Below are 17,519 nucleotides of genomic sequence, written 5' to 3' on the forward strand. Positions count from 1 at the left end.
TTCACCAAGAGAACATTTGCTGGAATTGGTGGGAAAGAAACTACAACTTCTCCAGTGGGATGGCTGGGCCAACCTTCACACGAGCTGGACCCTGTTCTGGTGCCCAGTTTGTATAGCCTGGGGTTCAAAGGCTGATACTTGGTACTTTTTAAAGAGAAAAGCCAAAACAATACCCGAGCAAAGTGAGCTGACATCCCTGGGTCCGAAGTTCAGCACACAAACTCATCAGCTGATCTAGAACAGCATGACTGTGCCTTTCTCTGCCACATCAAGTTTGAAAAATGTTATTGGAACAGGATTTGTCTTCTTAACCTGGAAGCCCAACAGACAGAAAGTCCTCTTGTTACCAAGCTTGATGCTGCTTTATATGCAGCTTTAAAAAAAAAACCAAAAAAACACTGATTTGTGGTGTCCCAAGTAAATAATGTTGTTGGCTCTAATGATTTAAATCCCACATTAAATTGTAAAGAGTCCTCTTGGCTATTTGTTCTGCTGCCATGGGCCCACGACCTGGCTCAGTGTGACAAACACTGAAGGGGTCCCTGATGATTAATGTATCTGCAAAATGTTCCTTATATTTTTTAAGCTGATATTCCTGTAAACTTTGCTTTTTCTTTCTGTCTGTAAACTCAGACTGGTTCTTTAAGCTCAATAGCAACACTCTCATAGACAAAAAAATGCAGAGAAATTCAGAGTTGTAGCAATCCAGTTTGTAAATTAGAGTACCAGTAAGCCCATGGAGCTGGGCATGATGCATTTAGTCTGCACTTAAAGGAAGGCACCCCCAGACTCCTCAGGCTGCTCATCTGCCTCATGAGAGAAGCTGAGCAGTACAAGGACTCTCTGCTGTGCTTCTGAACCTGTGGAAGAACAATTTGTTTTCTCCTTAAACTTCCTGTGACTTTTGCTCAGCGTTTTTAAAGGAAAAATTAAAGACTTACTGGTTTCTACAGCCTACCCTTTACAAATATACTCCCAGTTCATCCACTTCTGATGATTCATTCATTTCTCCGACAACAGACTGACGTCCTGAGTAGTGTCAGCATATACAAGAGGCATTTTCAATCATTACATAATGATGTGCAACAGGGAAGGACTGATGATCCAGTAGGACCCGTGACATTTCCAGTGTGCAACTGCACAGGACAGGTTGGTACCACACTCAGGCCACAGCCCCATTACAGTATATTCTGATAGCTATGTCTGGTGTCACGGATCTTATGCTCCATGACAGGTGGGAAGCAAATCTATGGATCCCAGTGTGTGGACTTCCAAGTAGTTACTGCTTGCACTGAACTGGGGGAAAGGAAGCCAAAGGAAATCATGTGCATTAGAATCAAATACCATTTTTAGGAGTGTGTATTTCAACAGTGATTAAAATAGCCAGGACCAAGGCACACTCATGATTAATGGTCTCTGTGAGCCGAGGGCACATCTCACAGCCTCAGGCCCTCCTGAGAGACACCCATGAGGAGCAGGAACTGCTTGGTTAGGCTTTATCTTCCTTCATTGTGTGGATCAGCCTTATCATGTGGCTTGAATTACTCTCTCCTGTTTCTGGAGCCTGTGCTGTGTGTGAACAGCTCCAGCCCAGCCTGCAGCAGAGGCACATCTCTGCATCCCGTTCCCATGGGACCAGCCACTGGCAGGCACTTCCTGAGCTCTGCCTGGCACGCTGAGCTGGTGCTACACTTGGAACAAGACCAACTTGTCTTTGAAAATGACAAAATTATTATTTTAAAGTCACTCATTTTTTCTGACTCTATTCTCATTCACATTTTGTGACTTTGCTACTTCCTGAACCCCTGCACGTCCCTCTGGCCAGTTGTAGCTAAACCACTGAGCAGTGACTTCTCCAGCGGGTATAAGCAATTTCATGATGGACAAACCTGTGAGACACATGAAGATGAGCTTGGAGGCCCACACTGTACCCTGTCTCTGTTACAGGGCACAGTTGGGTAGCTCAGGACTGCTAAGCCCTGCTCAGTGAGGCTCCCTGGCCAGTCTCAGTGGGATATGGCAGCAGGGCTGGCACTCTTCAGTTCTCTGATTATTTGATGCCAGATGAGAAGCTCCCCAAGGCCCTCAGATCTCCTGGAGCAGCTGTGAGTCTCTCTGAGGGTGCTGGGGAGGGCTGAAACTCAAACAGGAGATGAGCTGGGGGCTGCTCCATGCTCCACCCTCGCTCCCTGTGTGGCAAAAAGCACGGGCTTAACCTCTGTGTGCCTCCCACCCCAGCTGAACCAGAGACAGGGAACTCTCCCTGTCTCAGTGGGTTTCTGCAGCACTTAATTGATTTATGCTGCTGAACAGCCCCGCGGTAAATGAGTACAAGGTGTTAAAGAAGGATGCATTAGTGGGAAAGATCCAGCTGAAACAAAGCTTAGATAGAAACCATGTGTGTGCTGCGGGAGAACTCTCACCCCGTTCCCAGTGCCCAGCCCTGCACGGGGTGATTAATGCTTTACAGAAACCCTGGCTTGTTTTCAGGCCTCTGGCTTGTCCTGGAGCATCCCTACAGCCCCACTGTCCAGTGGCCCTTGCTGCTTCAGAGCCCAACCAAGCAGCCAAGTGGCACCAAGGAATGCAGCTGCCCTGTTCCAGCAGCATGCAGACACCACTGCTTTGCCCATTAAGGACGTCTTTTCCTGCATAGAGACAACAATACAAGGCAGTGCAGTATGAAAATTTGAAAAAGACACAAGTGAGGAACTTCTGGGAACTCCTCAGGTTTTGTTACCAGCTGCAGAGGAGGGTGAACCTTTTGGCTACAAAAATATTATAGTTTTAAACTATAGTTTAAATAGTTTTAAACTAAGTTTAAGCTGTTAAACAAATCATCATTTGTCAACAGGTAGCTGAATTATGTCCAACTCCGCTGGCAGAGCCAGAACTGATTTTGTTCCCAATGCTATTGTATAGTTAACAGCTGGCAGCAAACTGGCAGTGAAGGCTGTGCTGGGCTGATAAATAACCCAACCAGCCTCGCAACAGAAGCGTCTCATGGAGCAACTGCAGCTCTGGCTGGAATGTGTGGAGTAAACACTTGTTAACAATCTATGCAAAGGCGGAGAACTGCCTGATGAAAAGGTACAAGAAAAATGTTATTTAAATACAACACAGATTTCCTAGAGTTATCAAAAGAACAAACCAGGTTTTAGGTCTAAGAATACCAAACCACAGCAGCAAAACAGCAAATGTTAGCATTTCTCACTGACTGAAACCAAGTCTGGTAATAATGAGTGAAATGTCCCAACCAGCTCTAAGATATGAAAGGCAAGCCAGAAAACCAACAGAGAGAAATATTTCTGTATTTGTTTCACAGCCCCCAAATTCTACTGGAGAATTTTCCACTCTTCCAGATGCTTTCTGAGGGAGGGAAAGAGAGAGAGAGATGTTCTGATTTCAAATGCTGTGTTGATTCTAAGCCAATGGGACCACTCTGTACCACCTGGGAGAAGGCAAGGTGACAAGTGACAATGCCCCATGAGGCTCATACAGTGACGTATCACTGCCCTGTGTTCTGTACTTAACACTGCTCTGGTTTAGTCTTTGCTTTGCAGGCATTTTATTTTTATCATGGGTAAGACCAGGAATGTGTGTCTGAGAGAGAATGAGCATGGGGCTGCAAGCTTCATCTCAGTGAAAATAGTATTTTGGCAGGAAATCTGCAGGAGATTAAATTAGGGGCCTAATGACTGAATAGTAAACATTTCAAATTTTGAGTTCCTTTAAATAAGCAGCTACAAAAAAAGGAAGAGTCTGAGAAAATCAGCAGGTCCAAAAGCACTAGAGGAATCCACTAAGGGTCACTTGTTTTTTGGTGCAAATTTAAAAAGACTTTTTATTATTATTTTTATTAGTAGCTGTATATGTCAACATGCTATTTCCTCAATGTGTTTTGAGTCCAGATTAGCCAAAGTTTTAGGTATTGGCAGACTTACTACAATGGAAGGGAAATGCCAATGGAATAACTTTAAACATGATCCAATCCCTGATGATTCATTGGATGTGTTAAAATTTCCTTTGAGACCATGTAAGTAATGCAGGGACTGGAGTGCAGAGTGCCTGTGACTCAGCTCTCTGAGGCAGCGGGAGGATGTCAGAATTACTCACTGGGACAGGAGGAATCTCATTTATCTATTTATAGGCAAGGCTGAGATGAGCTTGAACCATTAAAGAGCTGAGTTTGCCAGTTCCCATAGGGGAGGAGGAGGGAAGGACCTCACTTTAGCTGTTGCAATCAAAGCTTCCTTTTTCCCCCATTTCCAAAGCTGATGACTGGCCAGTTATGCTTTCTCCTGCTCACACAGGCAGCACAGGGCTCCTCCTCCTTGTTAGAGCCCAGTGCCCACTTTGCCAAAATCCTGTCTGCTGCACGTTTCTAGGAACACAGGGCTCAGCATTACTGAGCCAGTCTCTCACTATCACAATCAATTACATCATATCACGCTTTTTGGCAGGCTATTCCAACACTTCGTTTTAAATTTCCAGCCCTAATATCATTTGTTCTTGTGCCAGGATCGTAATTTAGTTTAAATAATTCTCTTTTTTTCCTCTGATCTTTACCTATCAGATGTATTTACCAAAAACAATCCTATCTGCTCTAGTCTTTGTTTTGAGAAACTAAACAAATGAAGCTCTTCTAGTCTCCTCTTGTTCTAAACCCTCTGATCATCCTTAATGCCCTTCTCTGTACCTGCTAATCTTCCTGGAACATGAGCGAACCTGTATCTTCCAGGACTGTTTGCCTTTCCATATCAGATTGGTGGCTCACAGTTATCCCTCAGAGCAAGTAATTCTCTGTATGTGTTTTTTTTACCATCCTGCTTTTGTCCTTCCCAAGTGAGTAATGTGATATTCTAGTGATTAATTTTTAACTGCCTGTCTTTATATTTTGTCTATTCTATCTCAAATTCTGTCATTAAGTTATTGCGGATTGATGTTCTGATCCTTCTCTGTATTAGCAAAGCCCGTGTCCTCAGCAAATTTCTTTATGACATTCCTACAGCTGTGCCAGAGTCATTAACAAAATAAGTAAGACTGGCTCAAGACTGACTCTTGAGGAGCTCCACTCTCTGTCCAGCATTTCTCCTTCCCATAGAGCTCCCTGTCCTTGGCTTTAGCAGTTCTGCATTTGCCATCCACACTAATTCCCATCTTCTCAACTTCAACTACTAATTTCCCATGTGGTGTAATATCACATTCTTGACTCATGTCTGGATAGAGTATATCACCTGTATTTCATTTGTCTTGGGGAAAAAAAAAAAAACCAGTCATCAAAGAGAAATATGAGGTTACACTGAGCTCCTTTAATGTGCCAGTTCTTTCCAAATCCTGAGGTGGAAATCTGCCAGGGCACTTTGATCTGAGCACATGGAATTCTTTAAGCTTTTCCTTCCGTCTTATATGTGATAATTTTCATTCCCTTAAGTATGTTCCTACTAGAAATCCCATCTTTGCCCCATTGTCCAATATTATCACCTCTACTAGAGGTGATATCTCTACTATCTAGAAAACGTAGGTAAAGTGGTTTTAATTGATTTTGGACCATATGTAGACTAGTCTAATCTCAATCCCATTCTCACTATATAATGACCATGTTTTTCCTCTTCTGTATTTATCTAACTGAAACCTTCTACCATCTGTTCTTTTTCAAAGTCTGATTCACAACTTTACTTTTGACATTTCTCATTCTACCCTTGTATTTTCTGACCTCGGCAAATTAAAACGGGAAGACTGAGGCAAATAGTTCCTCCAGTCTTGCCCCGACACTCTTCTCTGATGCCGCACTCCTGGCAAAGATGACAGAGTAGCTCATAAAGCAGGTCCAGAATTGCTGGACTGAACATGCTCTTGGCACAGGGGCTCAGCCCTGTGCAGGGTGATGGGCTCCAAAGGCAGGTGGTCATTCCCTGCAGTGCTTCCCCTACAGACCTCTGATTTCAGTCCCTGGCTGCACCTGAACTGAACACTCCATTGCTGCTCAGACCTTCTGCCCATCCCTTGTCTGCTCTCACAAACTCCTGCATGTGTTTGGGGCGGGTTTTGGAGTGTTTCCCTTCAGGGTTTGTCCTCCTGCATGTTCCAGCTAGTTTTGGAATCCAGTTCCCATCACATTCAACTCCTCAGGTCTTCAGTGCAGTTGATTCCACTCCTTTGTTCCCTTAATTTCTCAACGTTTGTCCTTTGAGAGATGAGTACTTTGGTGTGTGACTACAGACAGTGCTGGAGATTGAGCCCTAATGAGGTACCCTTAAAAACTCTTAACCAGAGTCTTCACAGGCTCTGGATGACTCAGAGCTCAGCGCTTCAGAGACAATGAAAGAACTTCACTTGCCCTTGTGTGTGTGAGACACTGTAACCCTTCTCAGGATGAACTAGCATTTTCATTTTATAGACAACTGAGACATAAAGATCACACTTCAGAACATACTGCACTCCATGAGGAATTAGTTAAGTGCCTGAGGTGAAGAACAAAGCCTCTTAACCCCACTGAGATTGCCGCAGCAGCCAGACCTTGCTCACCTGAAAATGAGGTGGCTGTGCCAAGCGATTTGCTTTGAATTCTGTCTGGTTCTTGGAGAAAGCAAAGCTCACCCAAGACCGTGGACTGACCTGTCCAAGACATGCAGCCAGGACAAGTAGCAGAGGCTTAGCTTAAACTGGCTGTACAGGGCCAATTCTAGAAAAGAGGAAACCAACACTCAAAACACATTATAAAAATGTACTGGTCATCCAAACCCCTTTTAAAATGACTGTCATGTAGGGAATCTGTACTCCAAGTGAGACTTGAGTCTCAGCAGGGGGTCACCCACCCACTCACTGACTTTCCCCACTGCCATGAGAATCACTCCAGGATCCTGCCTGTGACATGTCCTTGCTTTCCCTGTTTTCTGAGTTGCAGAATGGCAGCAGCAAAGCCCTTGCTTCCCAAAACAGCATGAGAGACCTACCACAGCACTAAGGCCATGATGCTGTCCCAAAAAGATGGAAGATAGATGGAAGCTCTTCCATTAGCAAACTGATGCATGTTCCATCCCCATAGAAGAGATGAAGAAAGCAGAGCAAAGCAAATTTCTCTCCTCTCCATTAATATACTGTAAATACTCTGGAGGGGGAGAAAAGCTGTGCCCCGCTCCCAGAGCATGTCTGCCTCGAATTCACAGTGCTCTGCTGGGCACCTACTGACCTTGGCAGTGTCACAGGACTAGTGTTTGTCTAAAAAAGTAACCTCCTTGTGAACAAGCTCTTTGCTTTGGGAAACACAAAGCAGTCTTGTCTTCCACGTATCTAAGCCTTCTTTTCATGTCTGTTTAGTCCTTCAGTAGCATTTATTTTTGGCCTTGAGAGAAAAACACAACTCCACATTAAAGGGATGGTGTCCAGTTAAACCCACAGGCTGCACCACCCTTTGCTCCCCCCTTGCAGGGGAAGGCAGTGGAGGAGACCAACAAAAAACAAGAGAAAAGTCTATTGCCTGTTGGGCACAAAACTGCTTTTGCTTTCTAGTGAAAAGGAGCAGAGCATCCTCAGCAGCACAGAGCAACTGGCCAAACAGGCCAGAGCCTGGATGCCTGAGGCTTTTGAGTAACAGTAATAACAAGTCCAGAGGCTACATTTCCATTTGTCTTAATTTCCAAAAGCCTTTCCAGCTGAGATAGCTCAGAGCAGGGAGACACCAACGTTCCACATTGTTGTCTTGAGTTTGTGGTGGGTCTAACTCTGGTAATGCCAGACTTCAGCACATCACCTATATATAAATGATACCAAATCAGAAACACACACTTTCATGCTGCCTCTCAGTGCCCACAGCCCTTTCAGCCCCACAGGATAAGGCTGCTCGTGCTGTGTGAGGAGCTGAGGAGGGGCTGCAGGTCACCATGTCCACCCTGTTCCAGGTAAGTGCTAAACCAAAGTGCTCAGGCTTCCAGTGGATTATGCTCACCTGTTTAATTCCATACAGGAGAGGTATTCCCAGACCCAGTGCCAGCTTTGTCACCTCCGGCAGAGTCTCATGACTGTGTGTGGCCTGAGACAGCTGCAGAAGGGCCATTTAAGGGCTCACAAACTGAAGCCTGAGGCACAAAGTTCAAGGCAGAGGTTCTGTATGGACAGTGTGTGTGGCAGGACCTGCATTCCTTGGGGGAGAGGCAGAGAGGAGAGGACTGCCTCAGGAACTCTCCTGATAGGATCTGTAAGAGGAAATAAGCTCATTTTGGCCACATCAGCATTCAGCATCCCAGGTCAGGGAGCTGTGCTCCCTGCCTACAGCACAGTGACTGAGCTGGGTCCCTAGGACAGTCACTGAAGCACTCTGCTCTCAAGCTCCGCAGGACAGCAACCACAGCCCTGCTCCCTGAAATCAATGGGACTCTGGCCACAGTCCTGATTCATCTCCCTCCTGCATCAATACCTTATCTTTTAGGTCCACTGACTTCAGTGATTGGAGCTGTCAGGCCATGGATGTCCATGAGGGCATGGCTGGGCCCAAAGAAATGGAGGACAGAAGCTGCAATGTTTGCCTCACACTTAGTGAGTTAGGGGAATATTAACAACGCATCACTTGGAGTAAGTGCTCCTGGCTGACCTTGGCAAGGGGCACTTTGAGAAGGATAAAACTGCATTTACATTCCTGAGAATCCTCCTCCAGTAATAAGATGTCCCCCATGGGATGCTGGTAGCACATTGGTATTGTCTGCAGAGTAGCTGGGGGCTCGGGGCTGACATTGCTAAACCGTACACACGAACCACCACTGAATGTCACCAGTCCAGACCCAAGACTTGCAAACATGCAGACAGTCACAGGTAGGCCGTCCTCCAATTAGTTTGGGAATCTAAAAAGAAGAAAACAAACCCAACCCAAACCCCTCAGTAATTTTTTATTCTTTCCTTTGCATGTAAAACATCATTAAAATAATTAGTAAAACAGATGCATTGTATCAGTAACTGACAAATTAAGAATTCAGTCATGGTTGTTCAGCAACCCACTGCCTCCTTGCAGTACCAATAATGATTATTTATAGCCTGCTCTGCAAGGAAAGCAATCCAGAAAAACAGAATGATTATAATGTAATGCACTCATCCCCGGGGAGAAGTCTGGTGCAAGTTGCAACCAACATCTCACACCATTTTCTTGTCTTGAATTTTAAACTATTTTAAGTACTGTTTGTGTATTTTGCAGAGAATGTCTTGGTTCCTCTATAACAAGTACCCATTTTATTCCTACTGAATTTCATTGAACTTATTCCTGTTATAAGAGGCAGATCCATATTACTGCTTTATAGAGCAATCTCTTAGCTGCCTATTCACAAGAATGTGCAGCCTGGCAAAAGAATGAGCTGAGGGAATGAGCTGGGTGGCAGATGAGCTATTACTCTCGATATCACCATAGCATCTGGAGCAGTTACACGCAGCACTAACACAGGCTATGAGAAATTCTCTGTTCTCAAAAAGAGCTAACAAAGAAAATACATAGAGGGTGGGAGGTATGGAAGAGCCATAGAAAAGAGAAAGAGCTGTACAATGTCACATTGCCGGCAACTGAGAAAAGCAGGAGCAAAGTCCCCGTCTCAGCCCTCTCCAGCTTCATGCTGCCTCTGCTCATTTTTGCTTCTGCATTTGGATATGATGCATCTTGAACTGGAAGTTCAATTCAGAAAAAGAAAGTAATTTTTTTCTTATTTGCTAAGAAAACTGCCTTTCTGCTGGTTGTGCAAACAAATTCTTTCCCATGATTAATACCTGTCTCCTATGCTGAAGACATCAGTCTCTGCATGGATCAAATCTTAATGAAGCAAAGCTGTCTTCTCAGAAAAGAATATTTCCCTTTTTTTTTCTGCAAGCATTCCTCCTCACAATTTCCCTTGTTTAGCCCTATGATAATTTTATGATGCACTCCCAACATAACTCACAGTACTTCTCATTATTGTGTGCCACAAGTGTTTACAGAGCCATTTTTGTAGCAGATACCAGCCTTTAGACATTCCACATTTCCTGTTTCACTGGAGCCAATCACTCACTGTTCACTACTGAGATGCAAGTCCCTAATTAATTTATACACAACAAAGCACTTCAGTCATTGCAATGAAAGTGTAATGGAGAGCAGACCATTAGCAAAAATTGGCTATCAAGCATGGAGAAATTATTTCCTTTTCATGTTTCCATCAATATTAAGATTGATTAATCATCTTGCAAAAAAACCCTCCCCCAATACCAACTGCATTTACACTTTTCCACCAATGCTGGATGGGATACCTGTGCCAGTTTTGTTTTCTCTCACAGCAAGGAAACCTCTCTGATGTGCTGAGAAGAACTGGGGACTTCACAGGGGACTTCACAACTGGTTCAACCCTACTCATATTCTCTTTATATAATGAGAATATAATAGCCTGGTTTTAACAAAAAAAAAAATCAAAATTAAATTCAATGTATTCTGAAGGACTGAAAATTCCTAGCAACTGCTGAAAGGGAAGTGGAATCTATAAATGCTTCTTTAATCTTTACCAAATTACTATTCAGTGCAGTTACATTTATTAATAACAACATCCCTTAAACTACATTGTGAAAATCCATTAGCAAGAAATGCTTTAAAATGTTCAACAGGCTGTAACAGATGTTTTACTAAAAGCTAAAACAATTAAATACTATGAGCAGAGTGGGCATTTGAATGGGCCATGGAGCTTGGCAGGGGGACATTATGGTATGATCAGAAATGGACAGTTTACATAGCATAACTTTTTAACTCTATCATCTCCATTAGGAAGGGGACAGGCAAGCTAAGAGTGTTTTCTGACTTTTCCTTCATCTCACTTCCATATGTACTCACCACTAAAATTGCTGATAGGCATTTCAAAGTCGTCACCTGTGGCATTTGCTACACACTGAGGAACCAGACTGCTCTGAATCAGGTTTGGAGAGGAACCTGTGAGAGCAGATCACTGCTCCCAGAGGAAACATCCTCTGATTGTCCCAAACCCTGACAATAAGAGCCCTCTAAGAAGTTTAATTGTCCCCATGAGGGTCTGACCAGGAGGGCAATGACTGCATTGTTTTCTCCTTCAGCACACCCTGCACTGGCCCTGGAAATTCTCATACTCCCCTCCTGTATTTCTTTACTTGTTCTTTTAAACACAGTTGAAATGTCAATCACTGCAGAGCAATCACTGTGAAAGAACTGGATATTGACTCTAAATTCAGGTGGAGGATTCTATCTTTATTTTCCCACAAAAAAAATGCTGTTCCTGGCTTTGGTGCACACCCCGCAACGCAGAAGGTTTGCTCAGGTCCTGGGGGATGATTCCAGAGGGACAGGCTGTGAGTCCTTCTCTCGGCTGCTTCCAGCTTGGAGCAGAGAACAATAATGGCACAGAGAGCTCCGCTCATTCCCAGCCGTGACTGCGGCTATCGCAGCCTCCCGCTGCACCCGCGTAAGGAGCTTTGTGATGACATTTTCTTTGTTGCTACAGAAGGCAAAGCCTGAGTCAGGCATTACAGGAAAAGGTGAGAGGGAAGGGGCAGGAGATGCAACCACAGCTGTGGAGGGAGTGAAACAGCAGCTCTGGGGTCTCCATGCACTTTCTGGGCTGCACAGGTGTTGCTGTGGGCTGCATTAGGTTTTGGCTGACCTGCTGATAGGTCAGGTTCCCCTTCCAGATTTGATCATTCCCTAAATCCATAAAGAGATGCCTGAGGCAGGTCAGCTTGTTTCTGAGGCAGATACACACAGTGCAGCCCAGTTCCCTCCAGAGTGAAAAGCTCTTTGCACGTCTAAGCTGTAGGTTTAATTCACCCCAGCCGACAGACAGACCTGAGTCACAGACCAGCCGCCCTTGTGTTCATCTGTTCCCCTGGGGCCTTCCACTTAGGAGCACAAAGCAGTGGCAGAACAAATTTGTGGCAGAATGTATCTTCTGCAATCACACACGAGCCAACTTGTTAGATCATTTTCTGTCCCAGCTGAAATTGCAGCTCTGTGATTGCTTGTGATTGAGCAGAACTATAAAACACATAATTACACAGGCCAAGGCACAGACATGGGCAGCTACAGATGCTGGTGCTTAGCTGGGAAAGTGCAGCACATGGTGGGGAAAAGTTGGAAATGATGTATACATTCCACCTCATTGCCACTGCAGAGCTTTTGGCCTTCAACTTGTACAAAGCAAAAGGCTGGAATTTCTCAGGTGTAATAACAGATTGTGTGGCACAAAACATCAAAAACTGTGTAAGTGCTTGAGCTGGTGGGTTCAGCTCACCCAGCCAGATGAAAGCAGTCTGGACTAACGCTGGTGAGACAATACTTGGCATCTCACAGTCACATCATTCTTGGCTGTAACATCCCCCTCCTGGTTCATGTTCTGTTTTCTCTGTTGTTGACCTCCAGTGATGGAAGAAAGGGATTGGACAGGGAGATGAAAAGGAGAAGGCAGTGGATGATGCTGGGAACAGAAGAGAAGCCTGAAGGAATGGGAAAGAGAAGGAACAGCTGTGGGGCTGGGAGGGAAATGGAGACAGGGAATGAAACAGATATGCTTCCCCTTTGGGAGGGTGGGCTGAGCCAGTGTGAACAAACCAGGCTAAAATGAAAGGGAGGAAACCAGAGAAGAAAGATGGAACAAGGGAGATCACAGAGAACAACAGGAAGCAGCACTAAGAGGACAGAGATGAAGCCTGGGACATGTTGGGGAAAGGCAAACAGTGAAAAAAACTTCAGGAATATTATGTAAAAGACAGAGAAAATTAGAAAAAAGTCCTATGAAAATGCCAGCAATCCAGCTGCTGAAACTCCTGTACACTTACGTCAACATCACACCACAGATCAGCACCAGGGGAGGAGGTTTGGGGTTGATTTTTAATTTCATGGAAAGGCTTTCAGCAATGCAGAGCATGAACTTCAGCTCCCACTGAATTCAGAGTGGCTCAGAGGTGCTTACAGCCACAAGAACACAAGACCCAGCTTGATAAAGCCCATGAGATGGGAAGCTACATGACAACCTTGAGAACAACCAGGCTTTACCTTGTCTAACTCCCACCTCAAGACCCCAGCACATGCAGGGAGGGAGCCCAGGGCAGGGACACTGCCCAGTCCTGCCCTGCACCACAGCAGCCATTTGCTTCCTTGTCCCCGATGAGCAGCGAGGTCCTTCATTTTCACATCTAAGCTTGGGTAGGGGTAAGAGGCATCCTCTTTGCTGCTTGAAGTGAAATGCTTGGCTTAGTGGCACAGCTTGTTTAATTTGGCTGTTAGTGCTCGGTCAGTGTTATTAGAGAAAGCAATAAAAACACATTAAATACAAGGAATTACATTAAAACAACATGGAGTTTGCAATGCAAACCAAACAAAAAGCAGGAGGGCTGAGTATGGAGACAGCCATTCCCTCATTCAATCATCCTCTTCTTCTCCCTAAATATGGAGAGTGTTATGGTGGAGGGGTGGAGAGCCCAGGGGTCACCATTCATCTGGGAAATGTCAGATCTGCATCCAAGTCTGGCTCCTTCCCCCAGTGCCAGGGTGGCTGCTGAGGTCACAAGTGGGGGCAGATATTTCACTCTGATGCAAGATGAGAATTCAAAAGCACTGAGCTCCCAAAACTGTAGTTTCTGACAGAGTTTTGCTTCAGTGCACTCTCTCCAGAGGCAACTGGTGTCCATCCTCAGCCATATCTCCCTCCAATCTACATAAACCATCATTAAAGTGCACCTAAAGTGTTCTTCCTCTCCACACATCACTGCTGAGCTGCTTCCAGACTCCATTCTTACACTTGCCATGTTTTTCCATTTTTTTCTTGTGACCATATAATAAGGGGCAGGTCCCCCCACCACAGAGAGGGACTGAGAGGTGTCAGAGTGACACCCATCACCTGCCCTGGCTGGTGCTCACTGCTTGAGCCCAGCTTTTGAAGCTCCATCAGATTTTCTGGATTCTGCCCTAGCCTTGAGATCTTTAATTGCATTTTATTAACAGATCTGAGCCACAGCTGTGTCCCCACATTTCTTCTGCACCATGAAAACCACAACTGCATGTTACATCTGGGACAATGGTGAGGTGATTGTTGTTAAGCCTGGGATTCCTAAGGAAACAAAGCTTTACATTATTTCACTCTGTGTGTATGTGTGTGTGTGTGTGTGTGTGTGTGTCTGTGTGAGCAGTTCTAAACTGCACCAGACAATTTCAGCACAACAGAGGAGAGGATCTCTCAAAGCTCTGAAGCTCCCAGAGGTGACTGGAGATGACAACTGGAGGATACAGACACCATTAGTATTCCCCGAGGAAAAGGCAGCGGTGAGTGCTCCCTTCACAGCAGACAGTGGAAACACCACACAGGTGAAAGCTGCTCATTAGACCTGCTGATCATGGAATTACTCCTTTATAACCTCAGTGTGCCTGAACACCTTCTCTTGCCACTCCTATGGGAGCTGTACCCTGCATGGCTGTTACACTCACAGCTTTCCCCACTCACCTGCCTTTCATCCTGAGGCCCAAATTCCAGGGGAAGGGGGTCCCTGAGTGCTACTGCAAAATAGCAACAGAGGCAGCAGTGAGAGGATCCAGGTGCAAAATTTTGGAACTGCAGTGCTGCCCCTCAGCACATTCATTGTTCCTGTCCTGGGGCAGCTCTGAGAACGTGGTGGAAGTTAAAGGAACTGGATCGCTGGCTCAATGTCAACATGTCCCTTCGAGGGCATGCACTCCCCTATGCCATGAAATGACAAGTTATTATTTAACAGCAGACCTCATAGAGAGGAATGTTTTTCTGTAGTCATGGCCTCTAACAAGTATAGCAATTGTTTACTGTACTCTGAGCAACCCAAAAGTAGCTATAATGTAATAATTATAGAGAATCCTTCCTAAAAATGTATTTCCAATGCATCAGCATAAATTCAGCTAGCATTGAACACATGAGTTCAGTCAGTTTCAGAATCAGATTGTGCACTACATTTTGTGCAGCTGTGCAAGGACTCTGGTGTGGTGCTCTGGAGCCAACGCCTTGCAGTGATGGAGGGAAGGACAAGAAGCAGCATAGAAGCAGACAGAAGAGCCACAGAGCTTTTCTCTGTGATCAATGACAACAGAAAACACCAGGACAATTTTCAGTCTGGATAAACTGAGGATTTGGAAATCATAACATCATTTTTTAATCTGGGTGCTGACCTGACTTGTTGGTCTCCCATTTTAGAGGTTCAGTCTGAGTCCAGGCTGCACCAGCATTTTTTATGGAGATGATTCATTATTATGATTTTATTTCATCCCCACACACTAGAATAGCATCTAGAGGACCCTGCAAGCTCCTTGGAGGATCTTTCCGTGTGCTCAGTATTAGTGAACTCCAGCTCATGCTACTGTGCCTCAATTTCCTCACCTGCAAATAAGGCCAAGATAGAAACCCCTCAACCTAGGGGTCTGTTCAGGTTTTGAAAACAATTCTAGCACTTTCAAAGGTTTCCCTAGAAGCCCAGTCTGCAATTCATTGCTTCAATTCAAAAGTGTGTGTTTTACAATCCACAATCTATTTACACTTCTTAGAGCTATCTCTCTAAAAAGAGCTGGGCTCTGGTCGCTCACGGATTTGGCACAGCTTGTTGAACAAGCAGGCTCACCAACCTTCCATGACACACAGCACTTCTGTATAACTTTGCAGGCTGTGTTTGACTTGTCTGAACTTGAACAGTCACCACTGATTGATTGGCTTCTAAAAATACCCACCCACCATGTTTCGAAGCCTGGAGAGCTCTTGTTGATTTAGATGGAGACTTTCTTGGTCAGAGGCTAAGACAGACATCTGACACCTGGGCTCTGCTCCTGCCTCCTGCCCCAGGAGGGACCAGCAGAGAGACCCGGGCCTGCTCCACACACTGACAGCTCTCAGTTCTGGGGCAGGATGAATGCAGCCCTACATGTCTCTTCTCTTCCTGCATCCCCATTTCCAGGCTCCCCCTGCAGCTATTGGTACTCAATGGGATGATCTGCAGCCACCAGGAGACTGGAAGTGTCCCCACAGTGATGGGAGAGCTTCCAGAGGCAGCCACTGCCAGCAGAAGGCATGGCAGCACACCCTGATGCAGAGAAATGCAGAGAGATGCAGACCCAGTCACTGTCACAACAGCCACCAGGAAAAAAGCCAGGCTGCCACCTCCAGTGGAGGCAGTGGATGTCCTGTTGGTCTGTAACCTGTCACTGCTGGCACTTTTGTCACAGCTCCCAGATCCATCATCAAGCCAGCTCTAAGAGAGAACTCCATCAGAGGATAAAAGCTACTTTGGGCTCCTTGGGAGAACACAGCTAGACAGTTGCCTATGGAGTACCAGGCTGATAGAAGAAATTAATGTTATTCTGGGAGCATGTGGGACTGGAGATGATCACTGCAGCCAGACACCACTTTCACAGCTCCTCATTCAATCCCTTTTGTGTACAGGTTACAAAATGGAACCTGGCTCTGCTGCCCCAATCCAAGGTCTTGCAGAGCCCATTGTTCCAAGACTCAGAGACCTCCCTGTTTTCATCTTAAGTGTATTGCATGACAGTTTATAATTATTCTGTCAGCCAAAGATTTCCTTTCTTTTATATAATATTCTTCCTCTGCCACAGATACAGAAAGCAGTGCCCTCACTCCAGCTCTCCTACACTGAACGTCCCACACTCCTTTGGCTTTTCCCTGCGAGCACCACTCATTGTCCCAGTCACCTTCTATATTCCACTCTGGATTTATTCTTCCCAAAGATGGATGATGAGAACTGTCCATGGCTTTTCAGATGAAAGTTCAGCTGTTCCTTGTACAGTGGCAGGAGCAGTTCCTCATCTTTTCTGGAAACAGCTTGCCCGATAAACCCTATGATCTCATTTGGCTTTTGTGTTCAGTTTTAAAAGGGGTATAAAGCAGGCTCTCCAGTATTTCACTTCATTTTATTTTAGTGTTTGTTATCTGGAAAGAATGGGATAGTTAAACTGCCTTTTTAATTAAATTCCTTTAAATCTTTGAAAACAATAAAGAAAGAAAGATAGCAAACAAAGTAAGACAGAAGAATTACCATGTGTATGACCAGTGGTATTTTTTCCCGTAACACATTTATATATAAATCTCTTTTCCAAAAACTTGCAACATTTCTTAGTTGCTCAGTCTGTCTCCCGGGTAACTTGACACCTCACAAGAGGAGCCTTGTGCCTCTGCTCTTTAGTGGGACATGAGTCTTAGGAGCTCTGTTAAAATTCTCCTTAAATAAAGAGTATTTCTAGTTTCTGGAAGGTGAGAAGAGCTTGGGGTATTGCATCCTTCTCCTTTGCTTCTCTCCATCTTCACAGAACTAATGAAAAAAGCTATGAGCAGCAGTAACTTCATTAAACCATGGTCCCTTTGGGCACACAGAGTCTTTCTGTAGGTCTGGGAAAAGCTCCTAAGAATTTACATGAGCAAGGAGACAGTAAATAGGCTTAGGTTTGCTGTAAAATGGTTCAAATCTGCAGTGTCAAATGTTTAGAGCTCCACAGGTTAAAAATAAAGTTGAAAAGCCATGGCTTAGCTGAA

The 17,519-nt window shown here is 44.9% G+C and overlaps 1 protein-coding gene across 4 annotated transcripts in view; it reads right to left on the minus strand.

The window, feature by feature from the left end:
* The window catches only part of COPRS (coordinator of PRMT5 and differentiation stimulator), a 223,557-nt gene that overhangs the window by 68,539 nt on the left and 137,499 nt on the right, over positions 1–17,519 (minus strand). The window lies entirely within an intron of this gene.

Source organism: Vidua macroura, chromosome 19, assembly GCF_024509145.1.
Source record: "Vidua macroura isolate BioBank_ID:100142 chromosome 19, ASM2450914v1, whole genome shotgun sequence".
NCBI classification, from domain to species: Eukaryota; Metazoa; Chordata; class Aves; order Passeriformes; family Viduidae; genus Vidua; species Vidua macroura.